This window comes from Grammomys surdaster, unplaced genomic scaffold, assembly GCF_004785775.1.
Source record: "Grammomys surdaster isolate TR1022 unplaced genomic scaffold, NIH_TR_1.0 227, whole genome shotgun sequence".
Classification (NCBI taxonomy): Eukaryota; Metazoa; Chordata; class Mammalia; order Rodentia; family Muridae; genus Grammomys; species Grammomys surdaster.
The window spans coordinates 1854948-1869547 of NW_021604672.1; the positions used below are offsets into that span (position 1 = coordinate 1854948).

At 36.3% G+C, this 14600-nt stretch overlaps 1 non-coding gene across 1 annotated transcript; it reads left to right on the forward strand.

The window, feature by feature from the left end:
- The first annotated feature begins 3591 nt into the window (after positions 1–3591).
- LOC114626105 lies at positions 3592–3721 on the forward strand. Its single transcript, XR_003712179.1, has one exon. It is a non-coding gene; the product is annotated as a small nucleolar RNA SNORA19 (small nucleolar RNA).
- The last annotated feature ends 10879 nt before the right edge of the window (positions 3722–14600 follow it).

The window sequence follows — 14600 nt, forward strand, 5'->3', positions numbered from 1 at the left end:
TCTGATCAAATACGTTTAGTCTTCCCTTTTATATTTATTGTTACATTTATTTCTTGCTGAGGGCCATACAGGAGAAACAACAAATGGTTTTAGAACTCAGGGAGGGTGGCCCAAGGCTACCAGAGGCTCAGTGTGGCATGTCCCTAAGGACCACGTGCCCTGAGGTCTTCATGCCATTATAGAGTTCTGCTCTGCTTGTTACCCTCACATCCCTCTTAATCAATAATTATACGAAAACATTAAAGGAGCTTCTAGTCCCTCACAGGACAGTATCTCTGACACTCACAATAACAATGCTTGATCTCTTTCAGGCATTGCTGCTGAAGCAGATTAGTGATTCAATCATTACCCTAGGAAAGAACTTAGAGATGTAGATTTTCAGCAAAGACACCACCCTTAGAAAACATTTGTCAAAATAAAACTGTTAGTGAAGCTATGTTGAGATGTTTTTACTATTGGCTCTGATGTAGAAAATCTTAGAAAACAATTTAAAGTTTAGAATATCACTCTATTATTAGTTAAGTGAGGGTCCTTTTAAGTCACAGAACTGACTGGCATGATTGTCATTGAAACTAGCCTAATGGTGGTTGGGTTCTTATTTATATTTTGTCCTCAGAATCCTGATTTGATTTATTAAGAATTGCTTGAGTAGATGTACATTCTGGGGATTTAAGGTAGATATGACTGATTTTTACAAAAGTTTAAATTTATTATTCTCTTAAGATTCTTATAAGATTGCTTTTACAGATAAATAATAAATTAATTATTCCTTTCTTTGTAACCTCAAATTTTTGCTTTCCAGTAGGAAAAACTGAATGAGAAAATACCTTGCTTCCTTACACTTTGTTGATCTATAACAAGTTGCTTAGTTATGAATGTAAGTGGGTTTGGCGGAATAATTTGTTTTCTTTACCTGTACTATGTAATGTTCCTTTTTGTAAAGATATTGGGAAACATACTGTGCTTTACACAATAATTCACTGAAATAAAATTAAAATGTAATCACATTGTAACTTTATATTGCTGGAATGATATTGCTGAGATATATAAAGCATGGAAGAAAGAATAAATTGGGGTTTAGAACATTGTTCCTTCCATCCATCAACTATGTGTATGTATGTATATGTTTAAGGTTTGCATAAGTAGAGGATGGAACACTGTTTCTTCCACCCATCAACTATGTGCATGCATGTACAGATGTAAAGCTTTTCTGGGTGTGTGCTGAAGCTTGATTTATGCGCTAATTGTGTGTATATATGTATGTATGTATGTGTGTGTGTGTGTGTGTGTGTGTTTGTGTGTGTGTTTGTGTGTGTGTGTGTGAAATACTTGGAGCACGCTTGCTGGAGATTTGCTTTCAATGTGCGAATTTGTTTATGTCTATCTGTAGGTTTTTATGCATGTATGTATGTATACATGTACATATATGCATATATTTGTGTATTTGAAATTATTGGACTCTGCCTTTTTTGACATTGGCTCAAGTGTGTGTATGTGTGTATGTGTGTGTGAATTTTCTCTTTTTATCTTCTCAAACTGTTAGAGGCTATAGGCAGCAGCCCCTGTAGGCATCTGGATCCACCCCTGTCAGCTGCTCTTAACATTCATCCCCCCACATTGGCTGCCAACCTCTGTTTACTGTCAAACTGGTCTTTGTCAATTTACGTCTCATGTTAATTTTCCTTGTAACATCTTCCTGTGCAATGTCAGCTTAGTTTTAGTACCCTACCCTTCTTGCTTGTTCCATTTCTCTAACCTTTGGAGGAATCATAAATATTCATATCTAAATGGTTCACATTATTCAGAAATGAAGTATTTATGAAGCAATTAATAAAAGAGAGGGTTCTAAACTCTGATTTAGAACATAGGATTTAGGTATATCGTATTTGTGTGAATGAGTGTGCCACTATTTTTTTTTTCTGAGAGAGAGTATGGGAAAGAAATGGAGAGAGAGAGAGAGAGAGAGAAAGAGAGAGAGAGAGAAGAGGGGGAGGGAAGAGGGAGGGGGAAGGAGGAGGACAGAAGGTGGAGGGAGAAAGGAAAGGGACGGGAACAGGGAGAGGGAAGAGGGAAGGGGTTCAAATTATTTTTTCCGTGTTTAGCTGTTATCTTTGTGTGTTAGATGAATGTGAAGTCCAAAGCTAGATATTGGGAATCATTCTCAGTCACATTTATTTTACTCGGCAAGCTAGGTTCTCTCAATCAGATCCAGAGCTTGCTATTATCCAGTCTGGATAGTCAGCTCTTTCAAGGGACCACCTTCTTATGAAGCTGGATTTACAGTCAGGCTGCTTTGTGCAAGAAACAAAGGGTTTCTAGGAATCAAATGAAAAGAAGTCAAGCGTCTCTATAGCCATGATTTGAATTTTATTCCTGCTTACTTTGAAAGCACAGGCCGCTTACAGCACAAACTCTCCTTCACTTCATTGCAGACATGCCTAAATCCTTCAGGGATGGAATCTATGAAGTCTTCCATGTGTCTGCTGTTCCTATGACCCTGCATATCATTGGTCTAACTTTTCCAGTACTGTTCCAGTACTGCTCTGATGTTTGTTGCCATGATGAGTCTTATTTCAATTGAATATTTTATTTTTTCTATTTCTTCTTCTACCCTTAATTTTCAGAGAGAAAAAATATAAGGTGCATTCTTATTCGGTCATGTTAAAATACAAACTCTCAAGACTTTTTTCTTACACCTCTATATGTAATTTTATATTTATCAGATCAAATAGCAAAAATTATTAAAAAATGTTTTAAATTTATGAAGTCATAATCTTCCATAGAATCACTCATATGTTTAGAAATTCTCCTGACCATCCAAATAGTCAAATAAAATGAATAGCAGTTTTGCTAATCAGTTTTCAATTTCTGTAATAAATACTTGAAATAATTTCCTTATACTAATAAAAGGTTATTAAGGTCATAGTCACTGGAGTTCATAAAGGATTGGCCTCATTGCCTTGAGACTGTGCTGCGTGAGATCATCACAGTACCATCAGGCTGGGAAGTACACTTTTGCTAACTCCATAGCATGTGAACTAAAACTGAGAACAAGGAAACACTTTTTGTTTCACAGTCCTCTCTAAGTGCATTACATCAGAGGTCTAAATACTTCTCACTAGACATTCCCTCATAAATATTGCTTCACTTTCTGATAATGCCACACTGTTAACCAACTATTTAACACACTAATACTTGTGATGCTATGTGACTTCAAACTATCACAATAGCTAAGTGTATACACGCATAAGACAAGGCCTTGATCTTGATTGGTATATATTCTTTGGTAGCATCTTATGTAGTAAGTACTATTGTAGACTGGATAATCATGCAAGTCTAAAAAACAAAAAATGATGCATTACAATGAGTCACTATGATAGCTGAACTAGGTTATTGATTCAGTACTTTCTGTTTTTAACTATGTCAAGTGATGGAGCAGGGTTTCTTTAAATCTAGAGTTTGGCCATTGTAGTAAGCCAGCTTGCTCTGGAAACACCTCCGCTGTCTCTGTCTTCTAAGGTTAGAACTACAAGTGGATCATCATAACTCATAAAATGGTACAGTCAACAATGATATAAGATTGCTGTGAAGTTGACTATTAGAAATAGACTTTCTTTTGAATATGTGAGCAGTGTTATTTCTTATGTGCTATACAAATAGTTGAAGGTTAATTAGCAGAGTAACTGCATATAGTAATTCTGCCAGTCCCCTTCAGACAAAAAAAAAGGAAATATTTATATTAGGCAAGTAGCAGGCATTTATGAATATGTGACCTTTAGTTTTTTTTCATTTATGAAATTGTGAATTCAGAAAGTATATATGTATAATGTGATCATAGCAGATGATTTGGAACCTGGGCTTGAAACCCTAGTTCCAGTAGACTATTGCTAGGCTGACTTGTATGAACTTCAGTTTTTCCCTTTGTGAAAAATGGGCATAATTTCTGCTTCCTGTAGTTACCATGAAATTGCACAGAAAAAGTCTGATTAAGTAGTAGCTGTTGTTATTAACCCTGTGTTTTTTTTGTAAATATCAAAAAAGTAGCCTTGCCAGGAAAGAGTTATTGGACAAGATTGAAGGGAAAAGGGAAAGCTAATCATTTTAATGGACAGAAGCATGGGTATTAGATTGGCCAATTCCAGAGCACATGAATAGCTTTTTTTAAAAAACCTGGTATCTTAGTGTTCTCAGCATAATGATCTTCAAACTCAGGAAGAAAAAAAAAAAACACAACCAAGTGAGGAAAGAGTAACCACTACTACCAAATATTTCTTTTACGTATTTCTATTTACTTACTGTACTCAGTAGAGAATCCTCCCTCTTTCTTTTTTAATTAGATGTCTGATGAGAAATTGAAATTGGCTGTCTATATATGAAATGAGCCCAGAAGCCATTCTACCGTATTTCTTTTCTGCATTATTTTTATTATCAAGTTTGTGCTGATTCATATGGGGCTTAGCACAGTAACTCTCACATAGTAGAAAATCAATAAATGCTTTCTTGATTAAATGTAAAGTCCAGCATAGATAATTTAAACTATTATTCTCTTTGTGGTATATACAGCCTGATTGGAATTCTTGATCAAGGTAAATATAAGACTAAACTTCATTGCTTATGTGACTAAGAGAAAGAAAACCCACTGAGAATTGGCCAGTGAGTAGCTCCTTTGCCTTTTTACTATATAACATATGTGAGTATTGTCAAATCAACTTGACAAGTATTCGATTTCATATCTACATTTCCTTCCTACTCAAATTCACTCACATTTGTATTTTCTTTATCTTCAAAGTGCCATTAGTAAAGAGTATTTCTAAAACATTTATGAGAATTAACATAGAAGGCTCAATTAAAGCACGTTTTCCTTGGGCCTTTGTAATTACCATAGGAACGAACACAGAGGCATTCTCTCTCAAAGAACTTGAGAGAGGCAGCTCAGACCATCAGTAGACTCCTGGAACCGTTGCTAATGTCTTTCTGCATGTTGACTATGTTACACAGAAGCTCTCTGAATTCCACTCCATCCTTTGTTTGTGTCTTATATATTCTCTCTCTCTGGCAGGCTTACCTCATTATTTCAGCAACAGAACTCTTCCTCACACTTCATGTGTGAGACAAATCAAAACAGTTCCGACATATAATAGGTAGGATATTAATGAAATAGAATGGACAATTAGGTCACTGTTGGTTTTTAAATAAATTCAAAGTAAACTAATCCCATAGTCTCATATATGGTAGGCAGTACATGGAGTCTTTCTACCTTCTTTAGGATGACCACCAATTGGCTTCTTCCATTCTCTGTTTTGAGTGTAGTGGCTGGTGCTCCCTTGCTGATTGTGTTACCAAAAATCCTGTTTGCAGTGTTTCTCAGGAAGGCTAAAGGAGCGTGCCCCCAGTTAGCTCTGACTGGAATAAAGAATTGCCTTACAGCTAATGACTAGGCAGAGGGAGACATGATGAGATAGGATAGGAACCAGAAAAAAAAAAAAAGAGGCAGAGAATTAACATGATTCAGGCAGAAACAAATCAGATTTAGAGCTGCAGAAGGAAAATCATCTGAAATGTAGGTGAGAAAGAATATGGACCCAGAAAGAGCTGTCCGGAAGCTACTAGGGCAGAAAAGACTAGGGAGCTACCCAGAAGAAGCCAGGGCAACAAAGGTAAAATATAGAATTAGAGGGCATTAAGCCAAGATTACATGAGGGAAAAATGTGCTAGCCATGGTGAGTATTAGAACTGCTCAGCCTTTGAGCTAGCTAAGGCATTTTAAACTTAACTGGTGTGTGTCTATGTGTGTGTGCACGTGCATGCGCCCACGTGTGCATCTTCCATTCACAAATCCAGATAGCTCCTGGGTGAGTGTTCACGTGCGACCAGCTGGCAGCCAAAACGTTGTAGCCAACTACAGCTACATCTGAGTATGAGTAATGTTTATATTTTAAACATCATCTGAGGATTTTTAATGTGTTAAGTGTTACAGCTGCAACCTATAAAATTATCTTAATATTTCTATATTTTAAATTGCTAGAAGAAAAATAAGTTGATTTAAAATTGTAATTGCTCAATAATCCTTAGTTGGCATCCTCACTTGGAACACTATACAAATATCAATATGTATATAAAATATTATTACACACACATCATTTTGTAAAATGATAAGTATTTTTAGTAAAAATAATAAGTATTTTTAAAATCTAAGAAAACTAACTAGAAAACTCAATTAAAGATATCTTTTCCTTGAGGCTTTATAATTACCATAAAAATGAGCAAAGAGTAACTTCCTCTCTGAGAGAAATATATGCATCTCAGATACATACGTGTTGTTCTAAATACAAACATAGAATTTGTGACTTAGCAAATTAAGATTTTAGTTGTGAAAAGTAGCGTTCACATACACAGATTAAATATGAGGGAAAACTAAATGTAATTGTTAGCTCCTCAGATAGGATGATTTTAAATTCTTCTGATATGTGATGTGATTCAAAGGAATAAATAAGGAAAATGCTTGTACTGTTCTAGCAGCAAAAGGGGAGGAGGATAGGATGGGGGCGGGTTGCAGAAAGGAGATTGGGGAGAGGAGACAACTTTTGACATTTAAATAAATAAATAAATTTAAATCATACTTAAATAATTAATTATAAAAAGAAATGTTCAACATACTTTAATTTTTAATTTAATTTAATTTTAATTTTGTGATAATATTAAATATTTGAAATTTTTCATTACATAATCATTATCATGTCAATATATTTTCAGTCATGGCATGCTGATATATTCCTAATAATTTTAACCAATATTTTCAACAGATGCATGGATTCATTATAGAACTATTTGAATAAGCATGACTTGTTCAAGTATTGGCAGGAGTAAGATATAGAAAGAAATTCTATATCTTCATATTTCTGATTGAGAGCCAGAATGAAATAAGATGGTTGCTTGATAAGTCATATCAGATTTTTTCCCCCAAGTGAAAGCAAATATTGACTGTCTTCACATAACAGGGCAGTAAAGCATGTGGGGCATTTTGAAGACTGTGCCAAAGAAAATATAGTCTATGAATTAGGTACAAAGGTAATGATTTATTACTTCCTTGATAAACAAATGAGTGTATATCTTTGATGATTTGCCTATGCATTGGCTAAACATTACATGCTCTGGCATAGGCATGACTATGCCATCTGCTGTGAAATAGTCATAAAAGACCTGCATATTCCTCAGTTTTCTTCTTTACTTTTCTTGTAAGGAATATTGCATAATTATCTAGAAATGTCAGCTGAATGTTAACTGGTTTGATTTCCATAATTTACCATTATTTTTAAATACATAGAAACTTTAATATTTTGGATTTTTAATTCCCAAATAGTTGTGTGTATTTCTTGGTATTTAATATTGGGAAACTAATATCATGGCATCATCCATGAGACGGAGAAACCTAGAAATATTTATGGGGAGTATGTTTCAATCTTCTAGCAAAATATTTCTCTTTAATTTATTACTTATAAAGAATATAGTAGAAAATCTCAGTAAAAAATGACAGACAACTCTTGTAGAAGAGAAGAAAGTATGTCGTGATAATGTTCACAGGGGGATGAAAGTGAGGAAACATGAGAAACTGATTAGAAATATACTGATCTTCAGGAAAAATATCTGAAAGTTTTTATTTGCCTAAAGCATTGGCTTGAAATAGTGGTTGTCGAAGCTATAAGGTGATAATATTTATATTATTTCTTTAAAAAATTACAAGTGTCAGAAGACAACTGTTAATTACTTCAGAACAGTAACATTGATGACATTTGGAAAAATGACTCTTCTTTTAACATTGCTATTGGCTCTCTCAGTGACAAGTTTGCTTACACAGTCAGAAAGTCAAATTGTCAATGAGACCTTAGGTTTTAGATGGTGCAAGATCTTTGTACTGTCTTCCTATTAGAGATCACTTGTTTATGGAAAGGCCATGTAATCTCTGCAGGTGACAGCCTTTTTTAAAATCACTTTCACTATATTTAGCAACCTAATGGAGGTACCCGGTATTCAATTCAATTAATTCTCATGGAGATCTGAGATTATTTAAAAACATAAAACTATTACACGTTTTGACTAAAAACATATGTTACATATGTGTATATCTTATTATTACTATAAAATTATATAATTAAATATCACTATATTTCATTTGAGCACATTTTATTTGAATTAAAATAGTTAAATATTTTATTGATATTTTGATAAAATATTGTAAAATCTGGTGACTATATTTTTATAGATAACAGTACTTAAAACAGTTATGAATATAATTAAATGGGTTAATAGAATTAAATGGGTTATTGTGTTTAGATATGCACATATTTTCAACTTTTATAAGATAGGAGAGAAAATTGTATTGTCACTAAAGTCTTTAGAACTTTGTATATTTACTATATCATTCCTAAAATGCTAGTGAGATTTCCAAAAATAGTGATTCTTTTAATGAAATGAATATTTATTTAGAAAAGAGGGGACAACACAAAAGTAAAATAAATAAGGTCTTGGCCTGTTTCAGATTCTGTAATCTATTGCTTAGAGAAATGGTGAGACTGATAGTTGGGAACCTTAGGTCTTAAATAGTTGCAAGTACCTGCAGAATATTTTGTCTAATAACCTCTGGGTTAAAATAAGTATAGCACCTTTCAGTGGTAAATCTCTGTGAAAAAAATTCACAAATGCTGCTCAAAGTTTTCTGCACAACAAATAACATGAGGTCACTCAGGGGTAATATGTATTTTCATGGTATTAATTTTTCAGCTTCCTAGATACTGTCTTTGGCACTGTCATTCTCAACTAAGTGCCATCCATACAGGTGTGTACTGCTACTGGAGAAATGCTCTGTGTAACTACAAACATGGACAAAGACGATGGGATGTCAATCATCTTTAGTCACAAGTGTAGGGAAGCAGATGCAGGTAGATCTCAGTATGTCCAGTATGTCTCAGGGAGCAGAAGTGCAGGAATTAGACTGAATTCACTCCACATAGCCTTGGGCAGACACTGGGCTATAAGAAGCCACGAGGCTCAGCCTAGGTGTGGAGAGGTCTCAGCCTGACGTCCCATGTGAACAGAGCTCCTGGGTTGAGGGTCTCCAGGCCGAAGTGGCTGACCAGATGACCAGTGGTCTTTGTACTTGGGCTCCCAGATGCTTCTGGGAGCTATGGAAGAACTGAGATGCGGACATATTGGCTGGACCAGCCTGTAGCCAAGAGGGGCGAGGGAGAGAACCTCCAGCAGTGCCGCATAGGGTAGAAACTCTTGGTCACTGCGACTCGCTTGACTGTGTCAAGGCTGGCTTGGTTAGCATGCTTGAGTTGGCAGGGCTCCATGGCTGGAATGCAAAGAGATCCTCCACAGGAGATTAGGCAGTGGTGGCTCAGTAGTCAAAGGCCAGATGAGAGGAAGTCCATGGTTTTAAAAGGTTTATTGTTGTGATGAAAAGTGTTTATAGCTGTACCCTGTACCCCCAGGGCAGGCCTGAGATTAAATACCTTTTGTAAGGAGGAGGTTCTGGGAGAGAATGCTTAATTGGCTACACCCTCTGGCCTTTAGGTACCTCAATAATATGGAGATCTCTTGAGGCTCTGTGGACTATAGTCATGCCCTCTACCTGTGCTACCTGTGCTACATGACCTAAGGCCACAAACCTTTCTTTGGGAGAGGCTGTGGATAAGGAACCAGGGCCCAGGAATAAAGCCGAACACCTACTGTCCCATTAGGGTATTATCCGAGGTTTGAGGCCTGTGCTCGACCAGGCACCCAGCTGCATCTCACAGCCCACCACCATATATACATAATATTATTACATATATATATATATATATGTAATAATATTATGTAATGATATATACACATAATATACTTATATAGGTAAGGTATATTCAAAGACGAATAATTTAAAACTTTCTATTTATTTTCAAAACAGAGATATATTTTACATTGGAACATAATTTCACAAGATATTTTATGTTAAAGTGATCTGCTTTAAAGACTCTTTAATGTTGGGATGCTTCAGGCTCAGCCCTGACTGATTCAGAAGGCACACATGCAATCTCTTATTCTTTTTGAGGCAAGCTGATAGAAAATTTAGGGAAGTCTGCCACTGAAACTCAGGATGAAGAAAAAGACCAAACATCATATGGAAGCTTCCAGGTACAGTTTTCATCTTAGCACGTATAATCTGATAGAAAAGGATACTAATTGAACTCAGGCTGAGCTTCTGTAGGTAGTGTGTACTTGGACACCAGGCTTAATCATTGTAATTACAATTATTCTGAGACACATGTATTTATAATCTGGTTCCAAATAATGGTCACTGAGTTCTCTTATTATAGACTGTAAAACATTATGGTTACTCTTTCAAGGATTCTTCACAACTCAGAGAGAGAGAAGTTGAACTACTATAATCACATAAAGTTATAACTGGTTCTGAAGAGAAAGTTTTGGCTAAACATATATAAATAAGCTGGTAGACTTTTCATGTGTGTGCTTAGAAAGGAAATACATGAGATTAAGAAAAAAATCTATGAAATTAAACCTGTTGGCATGTCACAAGCCCATGAAGGTCCACATGATCTATTCTTTTACATGACTTAAGCCATCACTAGTTCATTTTAGCCAAGTATTTTATATTTTGATCCCAGTATGAGAATTCTTACAGGTTATTGGTGGGACTATAAATTAGTGAAGATGTTATAGAAAACATTATGGAGGTTTCTTAGCAAACCTAGAACTAAATCTACCACTTCTAGTCATAAATCCAATAAAATAAAAGTTAATATATATTCACTACAAAGTTGTTCACAATAAATACAGGTTCAAACCAAATACATGCCAACAGAAGGATCAATAAAGCCTGACTCATTTTTTTTTTTTAGTACTTGCAAGCTATTTTTAGAATACCAAGGTTCTGTGATACTCAGGGCACTAAAAAAAATATTGGTTGATAGACCTCTGTAATTGACATGCCACATTTCAAAACACAAACACAATTAGAAAATATACAATAAATGCAACTCATATTAAATACTGTAGAAGAAACAAAAGTATTTTTAACTTGACAATTAAAAGAGCCTTAACACATGTGCTAACACCTGTTTGAAATTCAGATCCTGCCCCAACTTTATCTCTTGCTAACATAACATCATAAAGAACTGCGGCTAATTTCTACATATGTCTCTGAAAAAGTCCAGGACCAGCCTTCCAAATGAAAACTGTCATTTTCAATATTGAATTGATTTCTATGCCAGTCCATGATTGAGTCTGAATAACTGGTCACATTTAAGAACAATACAAGAGTCATTATAACTTCTCTTTTTGATTCTCTGTTCCACAAGGTCTAAAAACTTGAGGCATCTCAGCTTGTACCATTACAGGTATAGGTAAACAATGGTGGGTCAGGAACATATGTTCAATACAGCTTCTCAGTCACCACTGTCAGGGCACTCAGCAAGCTCTCAGGTCAGCATCATTCTTTGTCCTGGCATCAGCATGTCTTATCAGTCACTCTGGTGGTCACCATGCTCCTTCAGCATTCTGCAGAAGAATCTTACAGGGGCCAAGGACAAGGAAATGGGCTGCTTGGCAGGAATATGACATTGGCCAAGGACAAGGAAGTAGGCTTCAGGCAGGAATCTGACATTAGGCTAGAACAAAGAAGTAATTTCAGGCAGGAATCTAAATTTTAGGCTAGAACAAGGAAGTAAGCTTCAGACACAAAAGTGACTTTGGGCTAGGGCAGGGAAGTAGGCTCAGATATTTTGGTCATACTGATAAGCCCTTAGAAACAGTGATCATGGGAGTGTTCACGTAATTGTGTTTAATGCCTTGCTTGCTCTTTGACTATTTGTGTTTATTGTCTTACTTTTTCCTTGACTAATTAGATCTATTGTATTTCTAGACTCTTAACCTAGAACTGACCTTAATGCTTGCATGTAACTAAAGTGGTATAAAAGCGAAAAGGAGGAAGGGGATGGGATAGGGGTTCTAGGGATGGGAAATGGGGAAAGAGGATAACATCTGAAATGTAAATAAATAAAATAGACAATAAAAAAGAAAAATAATAATAAAAAAGAAAAATTATTACCACCTATTATGAAATTGTCTTTTATCTGTTTAAACATGATGAAATGAAAGTAAAAATAATTACTCATAAAATACTTGTGTGCTTTTTTTATATCTTCAGAACTTGATATGTATTTTACCTAAACACTCACCTCAACTTTGACTAGCTTTATTTCTTATCGTCACTAGCAATTTATAGCTAGGGTTTCCCAATGTAGAAAAGGAAGAGCAAGGTTCATAAGTATTCAGCAAGGGAATTAACTTCGAGAAAATTGCTTTTACCTTCAACTCTGTGAATTGACAGTTGTCAAACTGGAATAGTTAATTATCTCATTCTACGGTAGTGAGGCATGTATATGGGTAATGGTTGCTCCTGTCAAATCAACTGGATTTCAAGATCTAAGAGAAAAGCCGTTAAGACCATCTATAAGAGTATTTCCAAGGAGCATTAACCAAGTAGGGAATGCTCATCTTCCCTACTTGTGGGTGCCAGAATTCCATGGCGATTTCCCAGATTGAATAAAAAGCATATAAGTGAAACACCAGCATTCATTTCTGTCTACTTCCTGGCTACATATACCATGTGACCAACCAATTCACAGTGCTGAAACTCACAGCTAGGGTTTCTCATTTGCCAATAATGGATGATCTTTTTTTGTTTATTTCTTTCAAAAATTGGGAAAAGAGTCTCCACTTCTTTCTTTTCATAAAATTTTATTTATTTATTCACTTTATATTGCTGCCTCCTCCCAGTCCCCCTCACATAGTCCCTCTACCCACCTTTTCTCTCCTTCTTCTCTGAGAGGGTGGAGGACTCCCTAAGAACCCCCTACCCATCAACCCTTTACAGGGATAGGTGCATCCTCTGCTGCTATGGTCAGACAAGGCAGCCCAGTTAAAGGAGCATATATCACAGACAGGCAACAGCTTTAGTGATAACCCAGGCAGGAACCCCATTGGGATATAGAGGAACACCAACCCACCCACAAAACAGTCAACCAAAACTTAATTAGGTATACAAGAAATGCAGAGCAGGAGATAGAAGAGAGGCTGAGAGAATGGCCAACTAACAACCTGCCCAACTTGAGATCCGCCCCACGGGCAACCACCAATCCCTGATATTATTAATGATACTAGGTCTTGCTTACACTCAGTATCCTGGCAGACTGTCCTCTGAGAGAACCTACCCAGCAGCTGACTAAAAGATATACAGAAACCCACACTCAGACATTGAATTGAGCTCTGTGACCCTTATATAAGAGTTGGGGGAAGAACTGAGGGCTTCGAAAGGATTAAGAACTCAACAGGAAGACCAACACAGTCAACTAACCTTTACCCCTGGGGGCTCTCAGACACTGAACCTTCCAGCTAACAAGCATACATGAACTAGATCTAGGCCTCTCTGCACATATGTACCAGATTTACAGATTGATCTTCCTGTGCATCCCCAACAATGGAAGCCTTCATTTCTTAAGTTCATTTTACCATAGAAAGGGGAAAATCTATGTTAATGGCCTGGTCATAAAAATAACAAGACTTTCTGGGAGAAGCATAAAGTATAGTTTGGGACCAGGGATGTCTTTTTATTTGAGACAGAGCCCATGTTTATTACATTTCTTTATTATTTGTAGATAAGATATCTTGTTCGGAATTGACACATTCCTTCTTCAAATATGTTGGTATTTTTGAACAAATCTAGTCTAACTCTTAGAATTTGACCCTTTTGAGTGATTTTTATTTCTTTTCAATATTGTATTATTCCTTAGTTTAATAGAATAAACAATTTCCCCTCATTTTCTAGTTACTCTTTTCTACTTCCCCTTTCCCTCTGACTTTCCTCTTCCCCATTTCCATCCTCTCTCTCTCTCTCTCTCTCTCTCTCTCTCTCTCTCTCTCTCTCATATGAAATTGCAATTTTTAAGTGCAGTTAAATGAAACTTATATTCATGTACATAGCAGGTAAATATGCATGTAAATATCTGTAAATATGAACCTCTAATGCAAAAGGTTAACAAGTTAAAGGCTATACTGTCTGTGACTCTTATACTTGAAACATAAATTATACTTTAAAATATTTTAAATTCCAGATCAGTAGCCTAGCCAATACGCATCCAACTGCTGCAGCCTGTGTGCTTCCCAGGAGGGCCTCAGTGACCAAGGACACAGGTGAGAATTTAGCCCAAATACCCAAGCCAGCTGATGTAGACACACATCACAGCTGACCCAGGAACTAACCCCCCATATCCCCCTTTGAGCTCCAACTTCCTTCCACCCCATTTACCCACACAGGCCCGATAAATGGCCTGACCAATACCTGACCAAAGGCTGCAACCTGCTTGCTTCCCAGGAGGTTTGTAGTGACCCAGGATACATTGCTTCACCTTGCTCCCAGCCCACTCTCCCACCTGAGTCAGAACATTGGTCCAGTATCCTCCCAAATGCTACAGCTTGTGAGCCTCCCAGGAGGTGGTCTGCAGTAACAAAGGGCACAGAAGGTCCACAGTAACTATCTGCAC